The 15000-nt window shown below is 35.7% G+C and overlaps 1 non-coding gene across 1 annotated transcript; it reads left to right on the top strand.

Moving 5' to 3' along the window:
• The first annotated feature begins 12084 nt into the window (after positions 1–12084).
• On the top strand, positions 12085–14005 carry LOC143261587 (small subunit ribosomal RNA). The gene has a single exon (XR_013035679.1). It is a non-coding gene; the product is annotated as a small subunit ribosomal RNA (ribosomal RNA).
• Positions 14006–15000: the final 995 nt, after the last annotated feature.

Here is a 15000-nt window from a genome sequence, read left to right on the forward strand (position 1 = left end):
GTATAAAGTTTAATTAATCTCCCATTACTTTGCCGGGAAACATCGATTATTCCGATCTAGAAAGAGACAGAGATAGACGATCCGCGTTATGTTAAATATCTCCAGGTTACCGATTCCACAAAATTATAAAAAGTATACGGCTGTGTAGCGGGGATCAAAACGAGTAATTTCATGTATAAAGTTTAATTAAACTCCCAATAGTTTGCCGGGAAACATCGATTATTCCGATCTAGAAAGAGACAGAGACAGACGATCCGCGTTATGTTAAATATTTCAAGGTTCCCGATTCCACAAAATTATAAAAAGTATACGGCTGTGTAGCGGGGATCAAAACGAGTAATTTCGTGTATAAAGTTTAATTAATATCCCATTACATTGCCGGGAAACATCAATACTTCGATCGCGCGAGAGAGACAGAGAAACGAACAGTCTTTTTTTCGATTTACGGCTAAAATAAATTTTTCTCATTTTATTCAATAACATATTCTTGCTTAGATAACTTTTTTACATAGGGATTAAGCATTTAGAACGATATAATGTTTAAAATAAGGGCACTTTACTCTTGACATTTTACGGTTTTTTCAATTTTCTGAAAAATCCTATCATTAGATTTTTTTAAAAATACGATAATCTTGCATAACTAACGTTTCTACATAGGGATTAAGCATTTAGAACGAAATCTAATGTCAGAAAATGGCACTTTACTCTTGACATTTTTCGGTTTTTTCAATTTTCTGGAAAATCCTATCATTAGATTTTTTTAAAAATACGATATTCTTGCTTAACTAACGTTTTTACATAGGGATTAAGTATTTAGAACGAAATCTAATGTAGGAAAATGGTACTTTACTCTTGATCGGTACGTTGGGACTTTGAAAATATTCGGGCGTACGCGGCGCGCTCGGCGCTTCGAACAGCTCCGGTGTCCCCATTATTTTCGATTTACGGCTAAAATAAATTTTTCTAATTTTTTTCAATAACATATTCCTGCTAAAATAACTTTTTTACATAGGGATTAAGCATTTAGAACGATACATTGTTTAAAATAAGGGCACTTTACTCTTGACATTTTACGGTTTTTTCAATTTTCTGAAAAATCCTATCATTAGATTTTTTTAAAAATACGATATTCTTGCTTAACTAACGTTTCTACATAGGGATTAAGCATTTAGAACGAAATCTAATGTCAGAAAATGGCACTTTACTCTTGACATTTTTCGGTTTTTTCAATTTTCTGGAAAATCCTATCATTAGATTTTTTTAAAAATACGATATTCTTGCTTAACTAACGTTTTTACATAGGGATTAAGTATTTAGAACGAAATCTAATGTAGGAAAATGGTACTTTACTCTTGATCGGTACGTTGGGACTTTGAAAATATTCGGGCGTACGCGGCGCGCTCGGCGCTTCGAACAGCTCCGGTGTCCCCATTATTTTCGATTTACGGCTAAAATAAATTTTTCTAATTTTTTTCAATAACATATTCCTGCTAAAATAACTTTTTTACATAGGGATTAAGCATTTAGAACGATACATTGTTTAAAATAAGGGCACTTTACTCTTGACATTTTACGGTTTTTTCAATTTTCTGAAAAATCCTATCATTAGATTTTTTTAAAAATACGATATTCTTGCTTAACTAACGTTTTTACATAGGTATTAAGCATTTAGAACGAAATCTAATGTAGGAAAATGGTACTTTACTCTTGATCGGTACGTTGGGACTTTGAAAATATTCGGGCGTTCCAATCGCTCGTCTGTTGCATCATAGCGCGTCTCGGCGCAATCGACCGATTCGCTCGATCCATTATTTTCGATTTACGGCTAAAATAAATTTTTCTCATTTTATTCAATAACATATTCTTGCTTAAATAACTTTTTTACATAGGGATTAAGCATTTAGAACGATACATTGTTTAAAATAAGGGCACTTTACTCTTGACATTTTACGGTTTTTTCAATTTTCTGAAAAATCCTATCATTAGATTTTTTTTAGAATACGATATTCTTGCTTAGCTAACGTTTCTACATAGGGATTAAGCATTTAGAACGAAATCTAATGTCAGAAAATGGCACTTTACTCTTGACATTTTCCGGTTTTTTCAATTTTCTGGAAAATCCTATCATTAGATTTTTTTAAAAATACGATATTCTTGCTTAACTAACGTTTTTACATAGGGATTAAGTATTTAGAACGAAATCTAATGTAGGAAAATGGTACTTTACTCTTGATCGGTACGTTGGGACTTTGAAAATATTCGGGCGTACGCGGCGCGCTCGGCGCTTCGAACAGCTCCGGTGTCCCCATTATTTTCGATTTACGGCTAAAATAAATTTTTCTAATTTTTTTCAATAACATATTCCTGCTAAAATAACTTTTTTACATAGGGATTAAGCATTTAGAACGATACATTGTTTAAAATAAGGGCACTTTACTCTTGACATTTTACGGTTTTTTCAATTTTCTGAAAAATCCTATCATTAGATTTTTTTAAAAATACGATATTCTTGCTTAACTAACGTTTCTACATAGGGATTAAGCATTTAGAACGAAATCTAATGTCAGAAAATGGCACTTTACTCTTGACATTTTTCGGTTTTTTCAATTTTCTGGGAAATCCTATCATTAGATTTTTTTAAAAATACGATATTCTTGCTTAACTAACGTTTTTACATAGGTATTAAGCATTTAGAACGAAATCTAATGTAGGAAAATGGTACTTTACTCTTGATCGGTACGTTGGGACTTTGAAAATATTCGGGCGTTCCAATCGCTCGTCTGTTGCATCATAGCGCGTCTCGGCGCAATCGACCGATTCGCTCGATCCATTATTTTCGATTTACGGCTAAAATAAATTTTTCTCATTTTATTCAATAACATATTCTTGCTTAAATAACTTTTTTACATAGGGATTAAGCATTTAGAACGATACATTGTTTAAAATAAGGGCACTTTACTCTTGACATTTTACGGTTTTTTCAATTTTCTGAAAAATCCTATCATTAGATTTTTTTAAGAATACGATATTCTTGCTTAACTAACGTTTCTACATAGGGATTAAGCATTTAGAACGAAATCTAATGTCAGAAAATGGCACTTTACTCTTGACATTTTTCGGTTTTTTCAATTTTCTGGAAAATCCTATCATTAGATTTTTTTAAAAATACGATATTCTTGCTTAACTAACGTTTTTACATAGGGATTAAGTATTTAGAACGAAATCTAATGTAGGAAAATGGTACTTTACTCTTGATCGGTACGTTGGGACTTTGAAAATATTCGGGCGTACGCGGCGCGCTCGGCGCTTCGAACAGCTCCGGTGTCCCCATTATTTTCGATTTACGGCTAAAATAAATTTTTCTAATTTTTTTCAATAACATATTCCTGCTAAACTAACTGTTTTACATAGGGATTAAGCATTTAGAACGATACATTGTTTAAAATAAGGGCACTTTACTCTTGATATTTTACGGTTTTTTCAATTTTCTGAAAAATCCTATCATTAGATTTTTTTAAAAATACGATATTCTTGCTTAACTAACGTTTCTACATAGGGATTAAGCATTTAGAACGAAATCTAATGTCAGAAAATGGCACTTTACTCTTGACATTTTTCGGTTTTTTCAATTTTCTGGGAAATCCTATCATTAGATTTTTTTAAAAATACGATATTCTTGCTTAACTAACGTTTTTACATCGGGATTAAGCATTTAGAACGAAATCTAATGTAGGAAAATGGTACTTTACTCTTGATCGGTACGTTGGGACTTTGAAAATATTCGGGCGTTCCAATCGCTCGTCTGTTGCATCATAGCGCGTCTCGGCGCAATCGACCGATTCGCTCGATCCATTATTTTCGATTTACGGCTAAAATAAATTTTTCTCATTTTATTCAATAACATATTCTTGCTTAAATAACTGTTTTACATAGGGATTAAGCATTTAGAACGATACATTGTTTAAAATAAGGGCACTTTACTCTTGATATTTTACGGTTTTTTCAATTTTCTGAAAAATCCTATCATTAGATTTTTTTAAAAATACGATATTCTTGCTTAACTAACGTTTCTACATAGGGATTAAGCATTTAGAACGAAATCTAATGTCAGAAAATGGCACTTTACTCTTGACATTTTTCGGTTTTTTCAATTTTCTGGGAAATCCTATCATTAGATTTTTTTAAAAATACGATATTCTTGCTTAACTAACGTTTTTACATAGGGATTAAGCATTTAGAACGAAATCTAATGTAGGAAAATGGTACTTTACTCTTGATCGGTACGTTGGGACTTTGAAAATATTCGGGCGTACGCGGCGCGCTCGGCGCTTCGAACAGCTCCGGTGTCCCCATTATTTTCGATTTACGGCTAAAATAAATTTTTCTAATTTTTTTCAATAACATATTCCTGCTAAAATAACTGTTTTACATAGGGATTAAGCATTTAGAACGATACATTGTTTAAAATAAGGGCACTTTACTCTTGATATTTTACGGTTTTTTCAATTTTCTGAAAAATCCTATCATTAGATTTTTTTAAAAATACGATATTCTTGCTTAACTAACGTTTCTACATAGGGATTAAGCATTTAGAACGAAATCTAATGTCAGAAAATGGCACTTTACTCTTGACATTTTTCGGTTTTTTCAATTTTCTGGGAAATCCTATCATTAGATTTTTTTAAAAATACGATATTCTTGCTTAACTAACGTTTTTACATCGGGATTAAGCATTTAGAACGAAATCTAATGTAGGAAAATGGTACTTTACTCTTGATCGGTACGTTGGGACTTTGAAAATATTCGGGCGTTCCAATCGCTCGTCTGTTGCATCATAGCGCGTCTCGGCGCAATCGACCGATTCGCTCGACCCATTATTTTCGATTTACGGCTAAAATAAATTTTTCTCATTTTATTCAATAACATATTCTTGCTTAGATAACTTTTTTACATAGGGATTAAGCATTTAGAACGATATAATGTTTAAAATAAGGGCACTTTACTCTTGACATTTTACGGTTTTTTCAATTTTCTGAAAAATCCTACCATTAGATTTTTTTAAAAATACGATATTCTTGCTTAACTAACGTTTCTACATAGGGATTAAGCATTTAGAACGAAATCTAATGTCAGAAAATGGCACTTTACTCTTGACATTTTTCGGTTTTTTCAATTTTCTGGAAAATCCTATCATTAGATTTTTTTTAAAATACGATATTCTTGCTTAACTAACGTTTTTACATAGGGATTAAGCATTTAGAACGAAATCTAATGTAGGAAAATGGTACTTTACTCTTGACCGGTACGTTGGGACTTTGAAAATATTCGGGCGTTCCAATCGCTCGTCTGTTGCATCATAGCGCGTCTCGGCGCAATCGACCGATTCGCTCGACCCATTATTTTCGATTTACGGCTAAAATAAATTTTTCTCATTTTATTCAATAACATATTCTTGCTTAGATAACTTTTTTACATAGGGATTAAGCATTTAGAACGATATAATGTTTAAAATAAGGGCACTTTACTCTTGACATTTTACGGTTTTTTCAATTTTCTGAAAAATCCTATCATTAGATTTTTTTAAAAATACGATAATCTTGCATAACTAACGTTTCTACATAGGGATTAAGCATTTAGAACGAAATCTAATGTCAGAAAATGGCACTTTACTCTTGACATTTTTCGGTTTTTTCAATTTTCTGGAAAATCCTATCATTAGATTTTTTTAAAAATACGATATTCTTGCTTAACTAACGTTTTTACATAGGGATTAAGTATTTAGAACGAAATCTAATGTAGGAAAATGGTACTTTACTCTTGATCGGTACGTTGGGACTTTGAAAATATTCGGGCGTACGCGGCGCGCTCGGCGCTTCGAACAGCTCCGGTGTCCCCATTATTTTCGATTTACGGCTAAAATAAATTTTTCTAATTTTTTTCAATAACATATTCCTGCTAAAATAACTGTTTTACATAGGGATTAAGCATTTAGAACGATACATTGTTTAAAATAAGGGCACTTTACTCTTGATATTTTACGGTTTTTTCAATTTTCTGAAAAATCCTATCATTAGATTTTTTTAAAAATACGATATTCTTGCTTAACTAACGTTTCTACATAGGGATTAAGCATTTAGAACGAAATCTAATGTCAGAAAATGGCACTTTACTCTTGACATTTTTCGGTTTTTTCAATTTTCTGGGAAATCCTATCATTAGATTTTTTTAAAAATACGATATTCTTGCTTAACTAACGTTTTTACATAGGGATTAAGCATTTAGAACGAAATCTAATGTAGGAAAATGGTACTTTACTCTTGATCGGTACGTTGGGACTTAGAAAATATTCGGCCGTACGCGGCGCGTCTCGGCGCTTCGAACAGCTCCGGTGTCCCCATTATTTTCGATTTACGGCTAAAATAAATTTTTCTAATTTTTTTCAATAACATATTCTTGCTTAAATAACTTTTTTACATAGGGATTAAGCATTTAGAACGATACATTGTTTAAAATAATGGCACTTTACTCTTGACATTTTACGGTTTTTTCAATTTTCTGAAAAATCCTATCATTAGATTTTTTTAAAAATACGATATTCTTGCTTAACTAACGTTTCTACATAGGGATTAAGCATTTAGAACGAAATCTAATGTCAGAAAATGGCACTTTACTCTTGACATTTTTCGGTTTTTTCAATTTTCTGGAAAATCCTATCATTAGATTTTTTTAAAAATACGATATTCTTGCTTAACTAACGTTTTTACATAGGGATTAAGCATTTAGAACGAAATCTAATGTAGGAAAATGGTACTTTACTCTTGATCGGTACGTTGGGACTTAGAAAATATTCGGCCGTACGCGGCGCGTCTCGGCGCTTCGAACAGCTCCGGTGTCCCCATTATTTTCGATTTACGGCTAAAATAAATTTTTCTAATTTTTTTCAATAACATATTCTTGCTTAAATAACTTTTTTACATAGGGATTAAGCATTTAGAACGATACATTGTTTAAAATAATGGCACTTTACTCTTGACATTTTACGGTTTTTTCAATTTTCTGAAAAATCCTATCATTAGATTTTTTTAAAAATACGATATTCTTGCTTAACTAACGTTTCTACATAGGGATTAAGCATTTAGAACGAAATCTAATGTCAGAAAATGGCACTTTACTCTTGACATTTTTCGGTTTTTTCAATTTTCTGGAAAATCCTATCATTAGATTTTTTTAAAAATACGATATTCTTGCTTAACTAACGTTTTTACATAGGGATTAAGCATTTAGAACGAAATCTAATGTAGGAAAATGGTACTTTACTCTTGACCGGTACGTTGGGACTTTGAAAATATTCGGGCGTTCCAATCGCTCGTCTGTTGCATCATAGCGCGTCTCGGCGCAATCGACCGATTCGCTCGACCCATTATTTTCGATTTACGGCTAAAATAAATTTTTCTCGTTTTATTCAATAACATATTCTTGCTTAGATAACTTTTTTACATAGGGATTAAGCATTTAGAACGATATAATGTTTAAAATAAGGGCACTTTACTCTTGACATTTTACGGTTTTTTCAATTTTCTGAAAAATCCTATCATTAGATTTTTTTAAAAATACGATAATCTTGCATAACTAACGTTTCTACATAGGGATTAAGCATTTAGAACGAAATCTAATGTCAGAAAATGGCACTTTACTCTTGACATTTTTCGGTTTTTTCAATTTTCTGGAAAATCCTATCATTAGATTTTTTTAAAAATACGATATTCTTGCTTAACTAACGTTTTTACATAGGGATTAAGTATTTAGAACGAAATCTAATGTAGGAAAATGGTACTTTACTCTTGATCGGTACGTTGGGACTTTGAAAATATTCGGGCGTACGCGGCGCGCTCGGCGCTTCGAACAGCTCCGGTGTCCCCATTATTTTCGATTTACGGCTAAAATAAATTTTTCTAATTTTTTTCAATAACATATTCCTGCTAAAATAACTGTTTTACATAGGGATTAAGCATTTAGAACGATACATTGTTTAAAATAAGGGCACTTTACTCTTGATATTTTACGGTTTTTTCAATTTTCTGAAAAATCCTATCATTAGATTTTTTTAAAAATACGATATTCTTGCTTAACTAACGTTTCTACATAGGGATTAAGCATTTAGAACGAAATCTAATGTCAGAAAATGGCACTTTACTCTTGACATTTTTCGGTTTTTTCAATTTTCTGGGAAATCCTATCATTAGATTTTTTTAAAAATACGATATTCTTGCTTAACTAACGTTTTTACATAGGGATTAAGCATTTAGAACGAAATCTAATGTAGGAAAATGGTACTTTACTCTTGATCGGTACGTTGGGACTTTGAAAATATTCGGGCGTTCCAATCGCTCGTCTGTTGCATCATAGCGCGTCTCGGCGCAATCGACCGATTCGCTCGATCCATTATTTTCGATTTACGGCTAAAATAAATTTTTCTAATTTTTTTCAATAACATATTCCTGCTAAAATAACTTTTTTACATAGGGATTAAGCATTTAGAACGATACATTGTTTAAAATAAGGGCACTTTACTCTTGACATTTTACGGTTTTTTCAATTTTCTGAAAAATCCTATCATTAGATTTTTTTAAAAATACGATATTCTTGCTTAACTAACGTTTCTACATAGGGATTAAGCATTTAGAACGAAATCTAATGTCAGAAAATGGCACTTTACTCTTGACATTTTTCGGTTTTTTCAATTTTCTGGGAAATCCTATCATTAGATTTTTTTAAAAATACGATATTCTTGCTTAACTAACGTTTTTACATAGGGATTAAGCATTTAGAACGAAATCTAATGTAGGAAAATGGTACTTTACTCTTGATCGGTACGTTGGCACTTAGAAAATATTCGGGCGTTCCAATCGCTCGTCTGTTGCATCATAGCGCGTCTCGGCGCAATCGACCGATTCGCTCGATCCATTATTTTCGATTTACGGCTAAAATAAATTTTTCTCATTTTATTCAATAACATATTCCTGCTAAAATAACTTTTTTACATAGGGATTAAGCATTTAGAACGATACATTGTTTAAAATAAGGGCACTTTACTCTTGACATTTTACGGTTTTTTCAATTTTCTGAAAAATCCTATCATTAGATTTTTTTAAAAATACGATATTCTTGCTTAACTAACGTTTCTACATAGGGATTAAGCATTTAGAACGAAATCTAATGTCAGAAAATGGCACTTTACTCTTGACATTTTTCGGTTTTTTCAATTTTCTGGAAAATCCTATCATTAGATTTTTTTAAAAATACGATATTCTTGCTTAACTAACGTTTTTACATAGGGATTAAGCATTTAGAACGAAATCTAATGTAGGAAAATGGTACTTTACTCTTGATCGGTACGTTGGGACTTTGAAAATATTCGGGCGTTCCAATCGCTCGTCTGTTGCATCATAGCGCGTCTCGGCGCAATCGACCGATTCGCTCGATCCATTATTTTCGATTTACGGCTAAAATAAATTTTTCTCATTTTATTCAATAACATATTCTTGCTTAAATAACTTTTTTACATAGGGATTAAGCATTTAGAACGATACATTGTTTAAAATAAGGGCACTTTACTCTTGACATTTTACGGTTTTTTCAATTTTCTGAAAAATCCTATCATTAGATTTTTTTAAGAATACGATATTCTTGCTTAACTAACGTTTCTACATAGGGATTAAGCATTTAGAACGAAATCTAATGTCAGAAAATGGCACTTTACTCTTGACATTTTTCGGTTTTTTCAATTTTCTGGAAAATCCTATCATTAGATTTTTTTAAAAATACGATATTCTTGCTTAACTAACGTTTTTACATAGGGATTAAGTATTTAGAACGAAATCTAATGTAGGAAAATGGTACTTTACTCTTGATCGGTACGTTGGGACTTTGAAAATATTCGGGCGTACGCGGCGCGCTCGGCGCTTCGAACAGCTCCGGTGTCCCCATTATTTTCGATTTACGGCTAAAATAAATTTTTCTAATTTTTTTCAATAACATATTCCTGCTAAAATAACTTTTTTACATAGGGATTAAGCATTTAGAACGATACATTGTTTAAAATAAGGGCACTTTACTCTTGACATTTTACGGTTTTTTCAATTTTCTGAAAAATCCTATCATTAGATTTTTTTAAAAATACGATATTCTTGCTTAACTAACGTTTCTACATAGGGATTAAGCATTTAGAACGAAATCTAATGTCAGAAAATGGCACTTTACTCTTGACATTTTACGGTTTTTTCAATTTTCTGGGAAATCCTATCATTAGATTTTTTTAAAAATACGATATTCTTGCTTAACTAACGTTTTTACATAGGGATTAAGCATTTAGAACGAAATCTAATGTAGGAAAATGGTACTTTACTCTTGATCGGTACGTTGGGACTTAGAAAATATTCGGCCGTACGCGGCGCGTCTCGGCGCTTCGAACAGCTCCGGTGTCCCCATTATTTTCGATTTACGGCTAAAATAAATTTTTCTAATTTTTTTCAATTACATATTCTTGCTTAGATAACTTTTTTACATAGGGATTAAGCATTTAGAACGACATATTGTTTAAAATAATGGTACTTTACTCTTGTGATTTTTCGGTTTTTTTTGATTATTTGGAAAAATAAATTTTTGTAATTTTTTTAAATACGATATTCGTGATCAGTGAACGATTTCACATATGGATTAAGCATTTAGAATCGTGCGGAAGCGTTATTAAAAAAGTTTACTCGATGCGATGGGACTTTGAAAAGTTTGTGAAAATTTTCATATTGGGAAAAAATGTGTAATTTTTTGTCTAGTTTACGGTGGTGTAATTTATTTTAATGTTTACTATAAATTTTTTTTTCGTTCGTTCACGCGCTATGTTACAACAGCACGGCCGGGCGGTCTGTTGCCGCGGCGGTTTACACTCGTAAGCGCGCGTGCTATTCGGCCGGCGGCGCCGGCGTCCTTGCCGGCCGTTCGGTATCTATAAGAGATACACGGTCCGTGCGAGGCGGACGGAGCAGAGCGGGTTTTGGGCCAATTCTACGATCTCGGTCGAGAAGCTGTCTCAGAGCTCCTTCGGGGCTTCGGTCCTGACTGTTTCGTGCCGTTTACGTTACGGACTTTTCTCCACACAGCGTGGCCACGGGTCGGTGTCTTTGACCGAATGGCCCATATGTGGCAAGCCCTACGGGGTTGGTTACCCGTATGCACTTTGTATGTATACTCGTACTCACTGAGCAATCGACTCTTCTGTCCGAGCGATGGAAAAATTTTTTAAAATGCATCTGTAAGATTTGGAAGCAAATCGTACCAATTGAAAACTGTGGCTAAAATGAATAGCCCAGTGGAGAGAGAAAACTATCAAAAAACTGATTTTTTAAATCAAGAGGTGTCAGAAATCGAAATGCCTAGCGCGAGCGGAAGAACACGCTTTCTCGCCAGTCCAGCATGTGTCCTGTCCGTTCTTCCTCGGCTTGCCGATTTTGCCCAGATCAGAGGTTTCGTGCTTCCGGCGGTCAGAAGATCAGCGTGAGCGTACGCGCTTCCACGACTATGGCATCACCCATGTACTTTTTCCTTTGAATATATTTGAGTACATAAAAAATATTAAAACATATAGAGAGAACTGTGTCTTGGATCTTAAAAATTTGTCAATAGCGATGATATATTATTACTTAACTTGAAGTATTTGTACGTTTTAGCTGGGACGTACATTTATCTTACAAGATGTTAATAGCGAGACTCTTGAAGATAAAATTATCTTGTGATTTTATGAAGGCAAAGATAGAAACGTACGAAGCTGGCGTACGTAGAAAAATGTGATTTTACGATAGAACAAAAATATAATACGTACGTTTTTGGGCGTACGGTAAAATATCTGTATGGTAGAAAAATGAAAGAAATTGAGCGTTAAAGAAGATATGTTACAAGCGCGGAATGTGGCAAAACTTGTACATATTTGAAAGAGAAAAGTGGTGTGTCGACCTGACATATATATATGAAACAGGCGACGATGGAAAAGGATTTAAATTTTGTCCATTTTATATATACATATTGTATAGTTCCCTGGTTGATCCTGCCAGTAGTCATATGCTTGTCTCAAAGATTAAGCCATGCATGTCTCAGTACATGCCGTATTAAGGTGAAACCGCGAATGGCTCATTAAATCAGTTATGGTTTCTTAGATCGTACTAAAATTTACTTGGATAACTGTGGTAATTCTAGAGCTAATACATGCAAAACAGAGTTCCGACCAGAGATGGTAGGAACGCTTTTATTAGATCAAAACCAATCGGTGGCGGGTGTTTACACTCGTCCATCGTTTGCTTTGGTGACTCTGAATAACTTTGTGCTGATCGCATGGTCTTATAGCACCGGCGACGCATCTTTCAAATGTCTGCCTTATCAACTGTCGATGGTAGGTTCTGCGCCTACCATGGTTGTAACGGGTAACGGGGAATCAGGGTTCGATTCCGGAGAGGGAGCCTGAGAAACGGCTACCACATCCAAGGAAGGCAGCAGGCGCGCAAATTACCCACTCCCGGCACGGGGAGGTAGTGACGAAAAATAACGATACGGGACTCATCCGAGGCCCCGTAATCGGAATGAGTACACTTTAAATCCTTTAACGAGGATCCATTGGAGGGCAAGTCTGGTGCCAGCAGCCGCGGTAATTCCAGCTCCAATAGCGTATATTAAAGTTGTTGCGGTTAAAAAGCTCGTAGTTGAATCTGTGTGTCACAGTGTCGGTTCATCGCTCGCGGTGTTTAACTGGCATTATGTGGTACGTCCTACCGGTGGGCTTTGCTCTTCACGGGGCGGTCCAACTAATATCCCATCGCGGTGCTCTTCACTGAGTGTCGAGGTGGGCCGGTACGTTTACTTTGAACAAATTAGAGTGCTCAAAGCAGGCTACCTTCGCCTGAATACTGTGTGCATGGAATAATGGAATAGGACCTCGGTTCTATTTTGTTGGTTTTCGGAACCCCGAGGTAATGATTAATAGGGACAGATGGGGGCATTCGTATTGCGACGTTAGAGGTGAAATTCTTGGATCGTCGCAAGACGGACAGAAGCGAAAGCATTTGCCAAAAATGTTTTCATTAATCAAGAACGAAAGTTAGAGGTTCGAAGGCGATCAGATACCGCCCTAGTTCTAACCATAAACGATGCCAGCTAGCGATCCGCCGAAGTTCCTACGATGACTCGGCGGGCAGCTTCCGGGAAACCAAAGCTTTTGGGTTCCGGGGGAAGTATGGTTGCAAAGCTGAAACTTAAAGGAATTGACGGAAGGGCACCACCAGGAGTGGAGCCTGCGGCTTAATTTGACTCAACACGGGAAACCTCACCAGGCCCGGACACCGGAAGGATTGACAGATTGATAGCTCTTTCTTGATTCGGTGGGTGGTGGTGCATGGCCGTTCTTAGTTGGTGGAGCGATTTGTCTGGTTAATTCCGATAACGAACGAGACTCTAGCCTGCTAAATAGACGTAATTATGGTATCTCGAAGGCTCTCGGCTTCTGCCGGTGGGGTTTTTACTACCAACGTACAAACAAATCTTCTTAGAGGGACAGGCGGCTTCTAGCCGCACGAGATTGAGCAATAACAGGTCTGTGATGCCCTTAGATGTTCTGGGCCGCACGCGCGCTACACTGAAGGAATCAGCGTGTGTTCCCTGGCCGAAAGGCCCGGGTAACCCGCTGAACCTCCTTCGTGCTAGGGATTGGGGCTTGCAATTATTCCCCATGAACGAGGAATTCCCAGTAAGCGCGAGTCATAAGCTCGCGTTGATTACGTCCCTGCCCTTTGTACACACCGCCCGTCGCTACTACCGATTGAATGATTTAGTGAGGTCTTCGGACTGGTGCGCGGCAATGTTTCGGCATTGCCGATGATGCCGGGAAGATGACCAAACTTGATTATTTAGAGGAAGTAAAAGTCGTAACAAGGTTTCCGTAGGTGAACCTGCGGAAGGATCATTACAATGTTCCAATATATCTCAAAGAGAGAGGAGAGGAGGAGAGAAAATGAATTCGATTAGTTTGTGGATAAGAATTCATATAAAAAAAAAAGATATTGTTGAGCCCGCCAGATCATTCGTGCGTGATTTACACGGCCAGACGTGTGTACTACACGTATTAGGCCTTTGATCTGCGTTGCGTAGGCCACAACAAATCTTTCAAAGAGAGAGAGATATATGTGTTGTTGGGGTTTGTGATTATGAAGGTGCCCCAACGCACAAAAATATATAAAAATGTACAAAGTTGGGATGTGGTGTGGTGGAGAAGAGTTGGGCCCGACCAGATCATTCGTGCGTGATTTACACGGCAGACGTGTGTACTACACGTATTAGGCCTTTGATCTGCGTTGCGTAGGCCATCTTCCTTCCAAGACACACACGTGTTGGGGTTTGTGTGATTTTATGATAGTGCCTCAACACGGAAAAATAAGCGTACGAGAAGAGTTGGGCCCGACCAGATCATTCGTGCGTGATTTATACACGGCCAGACGCGTATTATATTACACGTATTAGGCCTTTGATCTGCGTTGCGTAGGCCATCTTCTCGATAGAGAGAAAGCCAATGTATTCTTTTTTCTTTCTTTACACACACACACACACAGTTGTAGTAGGACAGGGAGGGATGCGAGCGTGCTAATCACGCTTCCTCAAGTCTTCGCTGTGGTGTAAAAAAAAAAAAGAAAAAAAGGAATCGTTGGGAAAGTCCAAAGGACGAAAATATCGGGCAGTCTGAAGATAACTTAATGCTCGTTTACATTGGTATCAAGAGAGACCGGCTTGTGTAGCTCGTTTCAATGCTGTGTCGTTGTCATTGACACCCTACTCTGTTGCGCGCTAGTGGCAGCATGAGCGTGGGACGTATATATATATGACACCCAGCTAGAGCCGGCCGTGAGTCCGTCCGGTGTAAATAACGACGAAAGGAGAGAGAAACTTTTCGAATCCAGTATCGGGTTG

This window comes from Megalopta genalis, unplaced genomic scaffold (genome assembly GCF_051020955.1).
Source record: "Megalopta genalis isolate 19385.01 unplaced genomic scaffold, iyMegGena1_principal scaffold0055, whole genome shotgun sequence".
Classification (NCBI taxonomy): Eukaryota; Metazoa; Arthropoda; class Insecta; order Hymenoptera; family Halictidae; genus Megalopta; species Megalopta genalis.